The sequence below is a fragment of the Miscanthus floridulus genome, chromosome 9 (genome assembly GCF_019320115.1).
Source record: "Miscanthus floridulus cultivar M001 chromosome 9, ASM1932011v1, whole genome shotgun sequence".
NCBI classification, from domain to species: Eukaryota; Viridiplantae; Streptophyta; class Magnoliopsida; order Poales; family Poaceae; genus Miscanthus; species Miscanthus floridulus.
In genome coordinates, this window is record NC_089588.1 from 15868398 (window position 1) to 15885055 (window position 16658).

Consider the following 16658-nt stretch of genomic DNA (forward strand, 5'->3'; position numbering starts at 1 on the left):
GTCTCAACGTGACTCGTGGCCACGACGGACCATACCTGGGGACTCACGTCGCCAACAGTGTCGGGCGTGCCGGCGCTGTGCTGCCTAATCCCCGTACGTCTTCTGACAGGAGTACCTATTGACCACGTCGCCCGTCGGAACAAAGTGGAGCGCCACGACCTGCTAACAACGCCTGCGTATAGCACCAGTGATGAACAGTACCACGATGTGGAGCCGTCCCCATCATCATCTACAAGACTGGCGGGACCCGCATAAAGAAGATGAAGGACGCCGTGACCCTGGAGGCCTTCTTTTCACTCGTTTATCTCTCTCATGTAACATGCGCCTTCCCCTTCATCTATAAAAGGGGAAGCAGGACGCCTCACGGCTGGGAGGAGGGGAAGAGCGGAACCAGACTCAACTCTGTTCGATCCTTTCATCAGAGACTAGGGACCTTCTTTCTCGCCCGTTTGTAACCCCTACTATAAACTAGTGCCGGTAACACGAGCAGCAGCAGACTGGACGTAGGAACATTTCGCCCGAACCAGTATAAATCTTTGTGTCCCCCGAGCACATCATCCGGGCCAGACGCGCAAATCACAAATTTACTCGTCAGTGGTTCAAAACACCGACAGTTGGCGCGCCAGGTAAGGGCCTTTTGCGTGTCTCGTCGTCCACAAAAGGCCACGGATGGCTAGCCATGGTGTTAGCTAGGTCTCGGACGCGCACGTGCGTTTTGGGAGCCTAGATTTCTTCATCACCACAGAGGGAGAGTTGGCACGGGCTCCCGCCCCCGTCCAGCCTCTTCACTCCACCGGCCTCGACGCAATCGTCGAGGCCCTCGAGGAGCTGCAGCTTCAAGCCTCGGAGGCCCATGCCCCCATGAGCGACCAACTTATCGGCTTCGATTACGAGAAGCCGGCGCACCAGCTCGACACCTTCCTGGGACCCCGACCGTCCCGAGAGGACCTGCGCTGCCTCACCTTCTCATTCATCAACGTCATGATGCAGCTTGCCAGAGGGGAACCGCTCTCCCCGGAATACCTCACCCGAAGCGCCCCTACAACATTCTTGAAAGTGCATTTGCCCCCTATGTGGGTTTTGGTGTATTGGTGACATCCAAATTAGGGACTAATGTAATCTTAATGAGATATATCGCAGCTATTAGTCCCATGAAAGACTCAAAGAGTTGATAAAGATGAAATGGTATCCCTCAATTCTTGAAGCTGTAAAGGCGGACGAACTCAAAACGCTCTCCAAAGGTTTTAATTTTGTTTTTGAGTTTAGAATCTATCGTACTATGAAGAGGGATGCAAACTTAGTTGGTCTGAGGAAGATAGAGTGCTCATGCATTAAAATAAAATCAAAAGAGAGATACTCTAGCACTTCACGAGCACATAGAATAATTTTCTATGACTGTCGATGTCAGAAATCCCGATGTAAGTCGAAACCCCCGACAGTCAGAAGTCACGACTCTCGTCGGAAGTTCGGACTCCCAGTCACTTAGCCTGCGCAGTGACTATGGATGTCGAAAGTCCCGACGTGAGTCGGAACTCCCGATAGTCAAAAGTCCCGACCTAAGCCGGGAGTCCCGGCATCGGTGGTTCTGCTGGCCTGCTATCTGTGCACGTCGGAACTCCCGACGTACGTCAGAAGTTTCGACCATCAGAACTCCCGACCCATGTTGGGAGTCCCGATACCTGCTGCAGGCTGGCTGGGTGTTTAACTGTGCACGTCGGAAGTCCCGATGTTCGTCAGAAGTTCCGACCATTGGAAGTCCCGACGTTTGCTGGGAGTTTCGACACTGACCTACACGCACGGTCTTCTGACTCTTTGTGAATAGTGTTTTCTGTTAACATCGGAAGTCTCAAGTTTTGTGTCGGAACTTCCGATGTAGATCTGAACGGTTAGATTTTTACTTGGAGTATAAATACCCCTCTCTTCACTTCTAACCGTTACGGACTCATTAACAGCTAACCCACTTCGTTCTCAATAGCTCCCAAGCAACTAAAGCACCCCTCACCTTTCCCCTTTTACTCCAATCTTCGATTCCTTTAGGGTTTGATTGAAAGGAGAGTGGATTAAGTGAGAGCATCACTTTGGATAGCTTGAACACTTGATTTCTTCATCAAGCCATTTGATTTTGCATCTATTACTCTTGGGGCTTTGCCCCTAGCTAGCTAGGCGTTGCCCAAGAGCTTCCATCTTGTGGAAGAGCCTTGGGAAGTTTGTATCACCCTTCGATTTCTTAGTGGAAAGCTCAAGTGACCTTTGTGGTCGCTTTGAGAGAGGCAAGGAGGTGGAAAAGACTCCGACCTTGGTGGTCACCTCAACAACGAGGACATAGGAGCTCCTTAGTGGGGTTGCCAAACCTTGGGATAAATTCTTGTGTCCCGTGTGCTTGTTGTTGTGATTGTTAGAAATTACTTGTATGTGTGTCTCTTTGTCTCCCAACTTTCCATTTTAGGGTTTGGATTTGATCTACGGTTTGGAGGCATTACGGTGTCAAGGAAGTGACCCAACATCTTCACTAAACCACTAGGAAGTGAGGTTGTAAGATTATTTATCCACAAAGTTAAATTTTGCACTGCTTTTGTAGTTCACGTAGGCGTCGAAACTGCTGACGTTTGAGCCGGAACTTCTGACAATGTCGGGAGTTCTGATCCAAACACTGGGACTTCCGACAGTGACTGTCAGATTTGAACTGAGCATTTGTAGTAATTTTTTAGATACACATATTCACCCCCCTCTAGGCATTGTTAGATCCTTTCAATTCTCGTTCGGTTTGTGTAACGCCGCAAGGACCATTGGTCATCTCGTGGCACAGTGCATGCACCTGTCCCCCATAGATGACGAATTCATGGGTATGACGGACTACATTGCGGAATCTTTCCACAACCTTCTCATGGGAGATTCAGAGACGATCTCTGACTCTAACTCCAATAGGGGAAGCCATCACCCCTCGCGAGAATACTTCATGACAGGCACCCCCGAGGGACGCATCAAAAGCATCCATGAGGGAGGGCTGCTCCCACGGATGAACCCAACGACGAGGTCGAGGGAGATACGGGGGGCCCACCCTACCTATAGGTGGAGCAGCTGAGGGCACGACACAAGGAGATTGAGGACGCATGACTCCAGCTAGAGCGAGATCGTGTGGAGCTCGAGCGCGAGATCGAATGCCACAGAGATTGTGGCCATTCACGCATCGTCGCCTGCGACATAAATCGAAGGATCATCGAGGATGATGGAGGCCTCCCGCACTTCGCCCGGGCAAGCTAGAACATAGCTGCCATGGCAGCCTTGATCTAAGGGCTCCCGAAGCCCACGACACCCAAAGACCGTCGGGCCCATCATGAGATACGCACGCTGCTCGAGTGCATGGCAGTGCAGTAGGTGAAAAGCTCGCTGTCTCGGCAACACAAGCTTGATGCAAGTCAGCGCGTGTCTTCGGGATGACATGGCCAGGATGTATCCATCCACCAGGTGCCACACGATTGCAGGGGGCTTGCCGTGGTCCTAGTGCGTGAGCGTCTCGGCCTAAACCGTGATGAGTGTAACACCCTGGATGCCCATAGGTGCGGAAGAGGGGACAAGAGAGAGGAGGTTGGCCATAGGTACCACCCTCATAGGTGTGGATGCCACATCATCGGTGGGGACTGGAGCCCAATCCCCGATCTGCCGGGGTCCTAGGCTTTCGGCCGGTACATCCTCAACGCGGCTTTCCCCCCACGGTATCGACCACCGACCAACATCCTGAAATACTCTAGGGAAACAAACCTCGGCCTATGGCTCAAGGATTACTGGCTTGCTTGTCAAGCCAATGGTGTGGATAGTGATTACTTCATTATCCGCAACCTCCCCTTGTTCCTGGCCGATTCGGCACGAACATGACTGGAGCACCATCTGCCCAACTGGATTCAAAGCTGGGCGGACCTAAAGGAGATCTTTGTGGGAAATTTTTAGGGAACGTACACACACTCTAGGAACCCCTGGGATTTGTAGAATTACCGACAAAAGTCTAGGGAAACTCTCCGCGAGTACATCTGATGCCTCTCTAGGTGATGTAATGAGTTGCCCAACGTCACCGACGCTGAGATCATTGGAGCCTTCCTATCCTGGACCACCTACAAGTCCCTATTCCACAAGCTGGGATGCAAGGGCCCTTGGACCACCAAGGAGCTCCTCGAGATTGTGACTAGCCATGCCTCAAGCGAGGAGGCGGTCGGAGCGATGTTGAGGAGGCCGACACGCTAGCAAAAATGGCATCCGGCTGAGAGCCGGTGCTGACAAGCGTCTTCACCAGCGATTAGTATAAGTCCTTAGTCTGCTATGAGGAGCAGGAATAGACCAGTGAAGGGCCACCTGCCCTGGGCTGCGAGGTTGACCGATCGTCGACTCCTTTTGACCCTGAAGTCATGGAGGTTGACGGAGATCCAGTGGTAGAGCCCGACCCTCTAGATGACTGGAGGACACCTTACCTCCATTACCTCCTCTGTGAGGTGCTCCCGATAGACAAAATGGAGGCCCGGCGGCTCGCACGCCGCGCCAAGTCCTTCATCATTATCAAGGGGGAGCTATACAAGCGAAGCCACACCAAGATCCTATAGCGTTGCAATCCCAATGAACAAGGGAGGCTACTGCTGAAGGACATCCATGGTGGGGTCTGCGGACATCATGCCGCACCCAGAACCTTGGTCGGAAATGCATTCCAATAGGGCTTCTACTGGCCAACTACGGTGTCCGCCGCTGAGTAAATTGTGCGCACCTACAAAGGGTGTCAGTACTACGCTCGTCAAACTCACCTGCCAGCCCAAGCACTCCAGACGATCCCCATCACATGGTCGTTTGTGGTATGGGGGCTTGATCTGGTTGGACCCCTAAAAAAGGCGCTTGGGGGCTACACGCATCTACTTGTCATCGTGGATAAGTTCACAAAGTGGATAGAGGCACGGCCAATTTCTGTGATCAAATCTGAGCAAGCCATGCAATTATTCCTCGACATCATCCACCGCTTTGGAGTCCTGAACTCCATCATCACAAAAAATGGCACGTAGTTCATGGGGAATAAATTCCTCCAATTCTATGACGACTACCACATTCACATCGATTGGGCTACTATGGTGCACCCCCGCACAAATGGGCAAGTCGAGCACGCGAACGGCATGGTCCTGCAAGGCCTCAAGCCTAGGATTTTCAACCATCTGAACAAATTCGGTGGACGATGGGTTGTAGAGCTTCTCGTGGTGCTCTAGAGCTTGAGGATGACCCCCACCTAGGCGACCAGCTACATGCCTTTCTTTATAGTCTACGGTTCTGAAGCGATCCTCCCAACCGACCTCGACTACGGAGCGCCGAGGGTTAGGGCGTACAACGAGTAGGGAGACAAGGCGTCCCTCGTGGATGCCATGGATCTACTTGATGAAGCACGTGACGTTGCCCTCCTCCGCTCGGCCAAGTACCAGCAAGCGTTACGTCGGTACCATGGCCGCCGTGTGCGGGGTCGGGTGTTCAACGTCGGGGATCTGATGCTCCACCTCATCTAGAGCAATAAGAACCACCACAAGCTTTCTCCGCCATGGGAGGGACCATATGACATCGCGGAGGTGCTCTGGCCTGGCACTTACAAGCTCAAGACCATCGATGGCAAAGTCTTCACCAATGCCTGGAACATCGAATAGCTACGTCACTTTTACCCCTAGTCTATGCGCGTAATTATGGAAATTAAGAATGATGTTTCTAAAATGAAAAACACTTTCTCTTATCGATTTTGCTATCGTCCCCTCGATCTTTAGTGACACCTGACCCCAGCAATGGCAATGGGTCGGGCCTCACTCGGGGGCTGACATGGGTATATCTACCCATAAACATTCTCTGTGCTCGATCCTCACTTACGTTAAGATCTAGAAGCAAGGGCTACGAAAACAAACGCTGAGTAAAACTAGTCGGACTGCTAGAAACCTACGCCCTAGCGGCTACGGTGTTTTTGCTCACCAGCGTGATCAGAGTTTTTTTTGCCCGCACCCCAAGCTTTACAGCCTAACTACGGAAAGGGTCGAAACACATTAATCTTTTTATACATAAAAAAGGGAGAAGAACCAAAAGCCTGTTAAGCCGTAGCAAAAATTAAAAAATTGTCTACTTATTACAAGTTTGCCACCTGGCCTATATAACTAACTAACCCCTCAGGGGATGACCTCATCCTCGATCTTGACAGATGGTCCTGTGCCAAGGGGGCCACCGACTCCTCGATCTCCTCCAGTTCAGCCTCGGAGTAACTAGGCGCAAAGCCCTAACTCATCGTCGCCAAATCGATGTTCTCGTAGTGAGAACGAGCGAACACAAACGACCGATGAACGCCAAAGCGAAGCACGTCCCTCACAATCTTGTGCGCTCAATCCATAATCCAGACGGCGTGGACCACGATCGAGCTTGTCTCCTGCTCTAGGGCTAGCTCAAGGTTGTCGCAGACCAGCTAGACGGCGATGCGTAGGGTATCATGCTCATCGCTATCCTTTAGGAGGGAGGCCTTCACCTCACTGAGCTCCTTCTCTAGGCCACAGCTCTTCATCATCTCCGCCCCAAGCTTGTCGTCGAGACCAATCCAAGTCACATACCAACCGTGTCAAAAGGCCTACTATGGATTCTAGGAGAAAGACAACAAGGGAACCCAGAGGCTTACCATCCACGTCCGGCCAAAGCTTGCGCACCTCATCGTGCTGTTGGGTCACCTCGGCCTCTAGGTGTCGGACCTCTTCCTGGCGCTGACCGACCTCCGTGGCAAGCCTGGCGGACACGCCCTTGCCCTTATCACATCATCTCTCGAAGAATCGTGCACACGCCACCCTCAACTGCTCCTCGAAGGGCACGCCGGACAGCAGTTTGCCCCCTCGATGGGCTGAAAACCACCGCAGGTAAGAAGGGATATGTAACACCCCGGTGTTACGATCGCTTTTAGCACCGCGATTTAGGCCTAAGTAAAACTTTCAAAATGAGTTTTTTCGAATTTTTGATTTAACACATACGTGAAGCGATAAGCGAATCTTGTGTGACTTAGTTTCACGGACTCGAATTAAGCACTCAAGTTAAACTACGCCGTGTGTAGGAATATTTATGAAGGTCCGACGACGATTCTAGCAACTTTTATAAATAAAATAAAATCCATTAATAAATAAAAAGATATATATATACTCCCGTGTTTATTTGGATAAGTACGCGTGGTTGATAATCTTTGGCCTAGTGACATATTTACGTTCACATATAAACTCATTTTAGTCCCTAGGATAAATTAGTAACGTACCCGCGAAAGCAGTCGTCCTGACCGCTTGACGCTTAAATACAGTGGTCCGTTTTTCCTGCTCTGAAGTAATCCGTCATCCCAAATTATTAACATCACGTCGTGTTGTCGGATCCGTCGCCGCGTACACGGGCTCGCTGGATATCGTCGATGGAGTAGTACCGTTGTCTACCTCTGTTGTCTCGTCGCGTTATTGTCTTTGTCGCAATGCTATGATCTCATCGTGCCTGCCTCGGCTTGTCCCTGTATGCATGCGGTACCTCTGCAGTGTCCTATGTTCCTCTCCGGGTGAGGGCCAAATCCTCCCCGTCCTTCTCTGCTCTGTCTGTCTCTATGTCGAGGTCAACTATTGCAGCGTCATCCCTCCTTTTCCCCCGCGGCTGGCCCGATTCCCTACTCCAGCGTTGTCTTCATCGACTCCATCCATTTTCCCGCCCTAGACGGCAGCAGTCACATCACCGATCAATCCGCATCAGTCCTGCCTTCCCCTCCCTTTTTCTTCTCTGCGGTGCCGAGGATGAAACGACTAGCCCTAGAACGCCATTGTTGGACACCGTCCCTGCTCCTTCCTTCGGCCGTTGTGGCCTAGCTACTTCGGCCGCTCTCCGTAGTGCTGCTGTCGAGCCATTTCACCGTAGCCGCCTCCTCCACCTCGGTGTTCGCGCTCTGCACCCCAGTCCACGTTGGTGACGTGGACCAGTTTTTGCTTCACGAGCTCCCGCACCGTCCACACTAGAGTCATCGGTGTCCCGCGCCCCTCTTCTTCCTTCCCCGCTCTTCCCCTTGCTCAAGGCCGAAGCTCCGCCCCTCCTTGGTTCCAGCACGTGTGCGCTTGAGCTCTGCGCTGGCCCGTGCCTTCCCCGTGAGCGAGTCCTGGCCTGTGCTAGCCTACTCCCCGTAGTACTGCGCCCGTGCCTCCTTCGGCTCCTCGCTCCTCATCTCGCGCGTGGGCCCATGAAGCTTTGGCGCCCCTCCTCGTTTTGCTCTCGCGCTGCTCACGCATGCTCCAGCCATGGTCGCCCTGATCTGGTCTGCCCATGATTGGTCCAACTCGAGAAGAGCAGCAGGCCTGGCTGTCGCACGTGGAGCCTCAAGCAGAGCCGCCCGACGTTCCTTGCTCACCCTCTATCGCGTGACCCATGCCCGGCTCGCTCTCCTCGCCAGCGCTGAGTGCCCGGCCGGATGTGGCTCGCCCGCTGCCGTAGCACGCCATGGCCATGCCTGCAGCCATGCCTCTCCCCAGCGTAACCTCACACGAGTCCCATGGCTTGCTCTGGACAGCAGCCACTTCCGAGCGCCTGAGCCCCGCACGCCTGTGTTTCGCCGTCATCCATCCTAGCACCGCCACCGGCCAGTTTCCCCAGCCTCTGCGATGCTCTGCTTTAGAAGACAAGGTAAAGGGTGAGAAATCCAAAAAAAATAATTATATGGGGTTTCATTTGCGAAATACGCGACTTGAATAAATAGTGCCTATTGGACTACCTTTTAGTTTCAAGGTAGTACAAGGGTCGTTTTGCAAATTGCCGTCGGCACATGCCATCTGGGCCGCCAGCACCTAGTTGGTGGGCCGCGCCACTACCTACGCCTAGGCCACCCGCGCTGCACGCTGGGCCGGCCTGCTCGGTGCTCGCTAGGACAGGTGCCACTTCCACCTGGGCCGCTGCGCTCGTTACTGCACCGCTGGGCCATGTCCGGCCAGTAGACCGCGCGCTTGTTTGCAGGCCGAGCCGACCGCTCGGGTCCTTGCTCTTTTTGTGTTAGTTTTTGGTAAGTCAGTGCTCTTCCAAATTTGAAAATAAATAGTAGAAAAATCATTAAAATGCTAAACCAATTTTGTTAGTCTCCTAAAATCGTGATCTACCTAGTAGTGTATTTTGTTCACATAGACTCGGTATGTTCTTAGGGTTTCTCTTGTTATTGTAAATTGCTTAATATTGTTAAAAGGAGAACTTGTGGGAATTTCTGTGGTAAAATGGTAATAGTGTCGGGTCTGAAATTTCTACAGTAGGTTTCTAGCAATATTAGCTGCTCACTGTAATTTTTGTAGCTCTAGAATAATTAGTTGCTAGATAACTAATAATGTCCTATTGCGAATAAAGAAATACCATTGGTTTATATAACTAAAATAATTGTTGGGAAATAGTGTCATATCCGACAATGTGTATATGTAGCCAAGTATGGTTGTCGTTAGAACTAGCTCGTTAGTTTGAGAGGCGTACGTCGCATTTTACGAGTCAAGATTGCAGTTGATTAATTACATCTTTGCATTGCACCACATGCATATCATATAGGTACGATGATGGATCAACGGATCAATTGAAGGATGTTTGGGAATCCGAAGATGATGCAATGAGCTTGTTATTCAGCTGATGGTGGATGATCTAAAGATGCAGATACTAACTTTTAATATATCTTACTCAGGCAAGCCCCGGTGCATAACCCCTACTTTCCTGCAGTTTAAATTATATTTGTGCATTAAGTTTTAAGGAGTTGAATGAAACCCACTTGCATATATATATCTTTATCCTGTGAGTCTTACTAGTATGACAGGATCGTGTAGATTGCTATGCTACAGAACTCCGGTAGAAGTCGGGTGATTGCCTGTCACTCAAGAGCTATAGGAAATATGTTACTATATCATTATCACTTGGAAAATATAAATGGTGGAAAGGAAAATGGTGATCGAGCAGGGATATGGTTTGGGTATTGGCGGGTGTAAGAAGTTGTGTCGCCGTGCCTATGGGTCATAGCTTGGTTACTTCGTTTTTCCCTGTCTGGTCGGTTAAGGACTGATCATTGCATAAGACTCTAGACAGGTCACAAACTTATTATCCAGAGCACATACTTGTGTATGGGCGCTTGGAAGACTTGTTGCTCTCTTATTGTGGATCCAGCTCTTTCCGGACCGACTGTTAGGGTTTTATTTTGGTGGAGGAGGTCCTTGCACCGCACTGAGTCTGGGACTCAGGGGCGGGGGCTTGGAGTCCTAGTTTAGACGGGGACCTAGACACCCAGGACAAGAGAGTGATGGGTTGGTCCTGCTTGTGCCTGGGGTACAAGCAAGGCGTGTGTTTTCGGGGTACCTAGTTGGGGGCACTGATTCATGAATCGTCGGGATATCCAGTATGGCTTGTCTACGGTTTAGCATCGTAGTAAGAACTGAAGATGAAAGATGGAAGATGGAAAAGGAAATCTGCTTGCTTACCACCTGCTTGAAAGTAGCTTAGGTGCTTACATAGAATGGTTAGTTAATGAACCAATGCGGCTTTTAATAAAAATCGAATATAAGGACGCACGCTTAGTAATGCTTCCTGCAAATGCAATGAACCCACAAGCCAGATAGCCTTGCACATTCTTGGAGTCTTTTCTTTTCTCCTATCAGGTAAGTCTTGCTGAGTACAATTGAGTACTCAGGGTTTTATTCCCCCTGTTGTAGGTGATAGGCGGATGCTAGAGCTAACCTTTGTCTGTAGATACCTCCTGGTGGGCTCAGCGAGGATTCCTTTACGCTGCGATCGTAGTTGTTATTTATAACTCTCACCAAATGTTTTTATAAATGAAAGTTTATAATCTGTTGTCATAATTGTTATATATCAATCCCTCAACATGTCATGAATAGATATTTATTTCTGTTGTAATTTTGATCACATGTTTATATTCCACTGTACATTAAATTATTCATAACTCTGATAATATGATTACATTCCGCTGTTATAAAAATAAATGTTATACTCTGATGTACATGTAAAGTGATGTAAGAAATGGTTAAGAATGATGTAAGCTTTATTCTCTCATTTGTGATCCTGATGGCAAAAATGTGGATTTTCGGGTTCTCCCCTGGGGTGTGTCCGACGGAATCGAGTAATTTAGTGTTCTCCCTCGAGTGCTTAGTGTCTAATAGAAGACAAGCACTCCTGTGAGGCATTAAATTAGGTGATTCTGCCATAGGTGGTATCAGAGCATAAATGAGGAAATAAAGCTTCCAAATTCTTTTCTAAATTAAAATTTGACTACCTATTTTTGTAAAAAGTTAGGATGTTTGTGTGCGAAGTTATATAAGTAGCCCTATTACTATGGTTATGTATCCAGGATAGATGGCACTATGCTGACTTAGATAGGATTAATCAAGTTTCTGCAGGTACACTGACTCGTGCATAGTCCGATAGTATCGACTAGCTACAGGGAGAGAACGATGTGCCAAAAATCTAAGAACGGTTGCCCTATATGTTGGCAATAGGGAAAGGACGTATAGGACGTGCATTCATGCATATCCTGTTTGTGCATTATAGTGCTGTATTGCTGGTAGATACGCCATCCATAGGTGTCACGCGTGTTGGATTGATATCGGATTGTGCACGACTATCTCGTTCCTATTTCAAAGTTAGGTCTCACTATGGCTTCGTATTTCACGTTCGCCCATGGTTCACGCTGGTCGTGACCCACATCTCTCCGTACCCCTTTTCTGCACTCTAGTCGGACCCTTGCCCTGCAGTCGTACTAGTCAGTAATGGCATCGCACGTCGCTCGCCTCGAACGCGCGGAATTTGGTCGATTCGTCGTAGTGATCCTACGCGGGAACCCTAATGGACCGCGCTAGGACCACTGAATGCTCTGCCTTTATAAGCAGAGCCTGACTTAGCTATTGGTATCACCACTCAGCGCACCTTGGCTCGCTTAGCTTTTCCTTTGAGCCAACCTTTCTTTTGCTCAGACTTCCTTGCAACCACCGCCAAAGATGGCAGGAGCCTGGGTTAGTACCTACTGCCTGAATGTTGAGGGTTTTCCCAGAGTCCTGCATGCCACCCTACAAAAGCTCGGAGTCAGAGATCGCCCCGAGTATGAGGGCCGAGAGTATCAGGAACATGGCATCGAGCGATGTGAGGTTACCGTCTACATCGGGAAGAGTGAAGAGTTCCCCGACCTCACTAAAGCCTGGAGTGTGACTGCCACCGAGTTCAGCTTCACCGACACTTACCAGGTTGTGGCCCACAAAGCCTTGCGGTACCTCTGCCAGATCTATGAGGAGCCCATTGCCCGTACCCCCATGCAGTTCTTTCCTCCTTTGGATAAGAATCAGCGGGCATGGAGGGCCCACATGGAGGCTTTGCAAGGGCGAGATGTGCAAGAGGATAGTCCCACCGTGGTGTACTTGACCACGTACATGCTCACTCTAGATGAGCAGTACGACCGTCAAGCCTTGGAACTGAGGAGCTGCCTCCATCGAGCCGAGGAAGCCGAGATCTTCAACCGGATGCTCTAGGTGTAGCTCGCCGAAGTGCATACCAGTGCTGCAGCTGCTGAGAGCCGAGAGACTACCATGTCGGAAGCCCTAAAGGAGGCTGAAGATTGGCATATCCATCAGCTTTGGGTGGCCTATCTTGTCACCAGGGCCGAGCGGAGGACGTTGGCTACTGAAAGGCAGGATGCCTCGATCTTGAAAGGGATCCCTATCCACCCATCAGAAAGAAGAAGGACCGGTGTTGTAGCACCACCAGCACCTCCACCCTCGGAAGTGTCAGAAGAAGAGCCCGTGATTCCTCTCACTCAGCCATTGCCCCGAGAAGATGTAGATTAGTTGCCCTGGGATGCTGTACCCGTAGTAGTAGTGTTTTTCGTTGCTGTCCTCTAGTATTGTACTCTTGTCGTGGTTGTCGTCCGTAGTTGTTGAGCTCGTTCGCCCGTAGGTGAATGCTGTGTCATTAATGGGAGCCTGAATGCCTGTACTTGGTGCCCATGTACGATCATTGGAACATGCATTTTATTTAGCTCGCTGTGTTTATTGCATTCATCTACCATAAGTTCCATTAGATGTGCTTAAAGTTTTCAGGGGTGATGTTAGGTGGATTACAAGAGAAGTGCCATTCAGATACCAGCAGACCAGTCATGATTGGATAATATAGGACACTAAGTCGACTAATTGTGGATGTCCTAACAGAACACTTGAATCGCTTTAAAACAAATCCACCATTGGATTTAAATTCCTTGTCCCTTGTTGTGAAGGGAACCTTTGTTGTTTGAATTTTCCCTTGCAATACTCCCCTTACTCTGTGGTCTATGACCCCACCGCCTTCATGGCGTGTAAGTTGGTAGTAGTTGTCTGGTTAATAGCTTCTGGTGCTGCAATGACACCGAGGGCTCCCTGTGGAACAGCTGCCACATGGCGACGCTGCTCGGCACGCGCTGGTATCGAGGTTTTTTACCAAGTACCTTTACCAAGTTACCCCGCCGTACCGTTTTGTTTTAAAAATTTTCTCCTTGAAAAATGTTCAGGTGTTCAAACGGAAAATCCACAACGGGTTGATGCAGAAGTGTTCCCTCTAGTAACTGAGAGGAGATGGTTTTGGAGGAAGAAAGTATGACATGGTCTCAGTCTACATGAGAGACAGATGTGGTCAAGTACAGGGAAGAAAAAGAAGAGTAGTAAGGAAGATTAGCCTCACGTAGTCGGGAGTGATTGTAGAAGTCTGAATGGATGTCATGTCCCAAGCCCTATGTTTAGTTGACCGTGCTATGCATGTTGGGTCATTTCATTGCGTGCCCTCCGAACGTTGTCTGTATCGGGCCCTTAGCTCCCCGTTTTCATGTGGCTGCAACATCGTGCCGCACTCGCCGTCCATGTGCACTATGCGCTTTTTCTTTTCATGGCGTCCGGTCGGCTCTCTACCCCGCACCATTGTTCCCCGCACCGGACCCCCCTTCCTTCTCTTTTCTTTCTTTTTTTTGGTGACATGACCGCCCGCACGCCTGCCTCATCGAGCGGACCCCTCCCCTCTCCTCTCCTTTATTTCTCCCTCCGCTGCTCGCGCAGGAAGCGCACCATGTTTCCGACCTTATCTCCACAGCATGCACCGTCTGTGTATCCCATCCCCGCCGCATCCGCCTCCGGTGTGTTGCTTCCCCTCTCCGTTCACCTCTATAAAATACCCTTGGTCCTTGCTCTTCTTCTTCATCCTCATTACTCTCACATTCACAGCAGAGCTATGAAATCCAGTCGACGTTGTGAAGCTAGGTTCGTCAGTCTAAGGGGATGGTGTGATGTGAGAAGAAGAAAGGATTTGGTTCGTCGAAGAAGTTCAAGTTCCCTTTTGGTAGTCAATCTTAGGGTTCACGATGTTTTACTTCTCAGTCGACTGTTTCTGGATCTGTTGGACCTACACCATGTTTTGGATACTCATTATCCTATTGTTTCTCCATTGCCCTCGTCTATCTCGACTTCTAGAGTAGGTCTCGGTTGTACCGGGTTGCTCTTAACCATGTATCCCTAGATCCTCGTGTGGTAGCATTCGAAGTCGTGTAATCTTTCGTGTAATCCCTGATCTACGTAATGTAATCGCGTTTTCCCCTTCTGGTTCTTGCTTCGAATCTCAGGACGAGATTCTTTTTAAGGGAGGTTGGTTGTAACACCCTGGTGTTACGATCGCTTTTAGCACCATGATTTAGGCCAAAGTAAAACTTTTGAAATGAGTTTTTTCGAATTTTTTATTTAACACATACGTGAAGCGATAAGCGAATCTTGTGTGACTTAGTTTCGCGGACTCGAATTAAGCGCTCAAGTTAAACTACGCCGTGCGTAGGAATATTTATGAAGGTCCGACGACGATTCTAGCAAACGATTTGTTATATTAGATTAAGCATAAGAAGCAACTTTTATAAATAAAATAAAAATCCATTAATAAATAAAAAGATATATATATTTATATATATATACTCCCGTGTTTATTTGGATAAGTACGCGTGGTTGAAAAGCTTTGGCCTAGTGACATATTTACGTTCACGTATAAACTCGTTTTAGTCCCTAGGATAAATTAGTAACGTACCCGCGAAAGCAGCCGTCCTGACCGCTTGACGCTTAAATACAGTGGTCCGTTTTTCCTGCTCTGAAGTAATCCGTCATCTTGAATTATTAATGTCGCGTCGTGTTGTCGGATCCATCGCTGCGTACACGGGCTTGCTAGATATTGTCGATGGAGCAGTACCGTTGTCTACCTCTGTTGTCTCGTCGCGTTATTGTCTTTGTCGCAATGCTACGATCTCATCGCGCCTGCCTTGGCTTGTCTCTGTCTGTATGTGGTACCTCTGCAGTGTCCTATGTTCCTCTCCGGGTGAGGGCCAAATCCTCCCCATCCTTCTCTGCTCTGTCTGTCTCCGTGCCGACGTCAACTACTACAGCGTCGTCCCTCCTTTTCCCCCACGGCTGGCCCGATTCCCTGCTCTAGCGTTGTCTTCATCGACTCCATCCGTTTTCCTACCCTGTACGGCAGCAGTCACATCGCCGATCAATCTACGTCAGTCCTGCCTTCCCCTCCCTTTTTCTTCTCTGTGGTGCCGAGGAGGAAACGACTAGCCCTAGAACGTCACTGTCGGACACTGTCCCTGCTCCTTCCTTCGGCCGTTGTGGCCTAGCTACTTTGGCCGCTCTCCGTAGTGCCGCTGCCGAGCCGTTTCACCGCAGCCGCCTCCTCCACCTCGGTGTTCGCGCTCTACACCCCGGTCCGCACTGGAGCCATGGACCAGTTTCTGCTTTTCCCTCCCACGGCACCACCTCGCTCTAGAACTCTGCCTGGCTCTCCTTTGCGAGCTCCTGTGCTGTCCGCATCGGAGTCGTTGGTGTCCCGTGCCCCTCTTCTTCCTTCCCCGCTCTTCCCCTTGCTCAAGGTCGAAGCTCCGCCCCCTCCTTAGTTCTAGCACACGCGCGCTCGAGCTCCGCGCTGGCCTGCGCCTTCCCCACGAGCGAGTCCTGGCCTGCGCTGGTCTGCTCCCCGCAGCACCGCGCCCGAGCCTCCTTCGGCTCCTCGCTCCTCATCTCGCGCGTGGGCCCGTGATGCTTCGGCGCCCCTCCTCATTTCGCTCTCGTGCTGCTCGCACATGCTCCAGCCATGGTCGCCTAGATCTGGTCTGCCCATGATTGGTCCAACTCGAGAAGAGCAGCAGGCCTAGCCGTCGCACGTGGAGCCTCGAGCAGAGTCGCCCGACGTTCCTTGCTCACCCTGTGTCGCGTGACCCATGCCCGGCTCGCTCTCCTCGCCAGCGCTGAGCGCCCGGCCGGATGTGGCTCGCCTGCTGCCGCAGCATGCCATGGCCACGCCTGCAGCCATGCCTCTCCCCAGCGCAAGCTCACGCGAGTCCCATGGCTTGCTCTGGACAACAGCCACTTCCGAGCGCCCGAGCCCCACGCGCCCGTGTTTCGCCGTCGTCCGTCCTAGCACCGCCACTGGCCGGTTTCCCCTACCTCTGTGATGCTCTGCTTTAGAAGACAAGGTAAAGGGTGAGAAATCCAAGAAAAATAATTATACAGGGTTTCATTTGCGAAATACGCGACTTGAATGAATAGTGCCCGTTGGACTGCGTTTTAGTTTCGAGGTAGTACAAGGGCCGTTTAGCA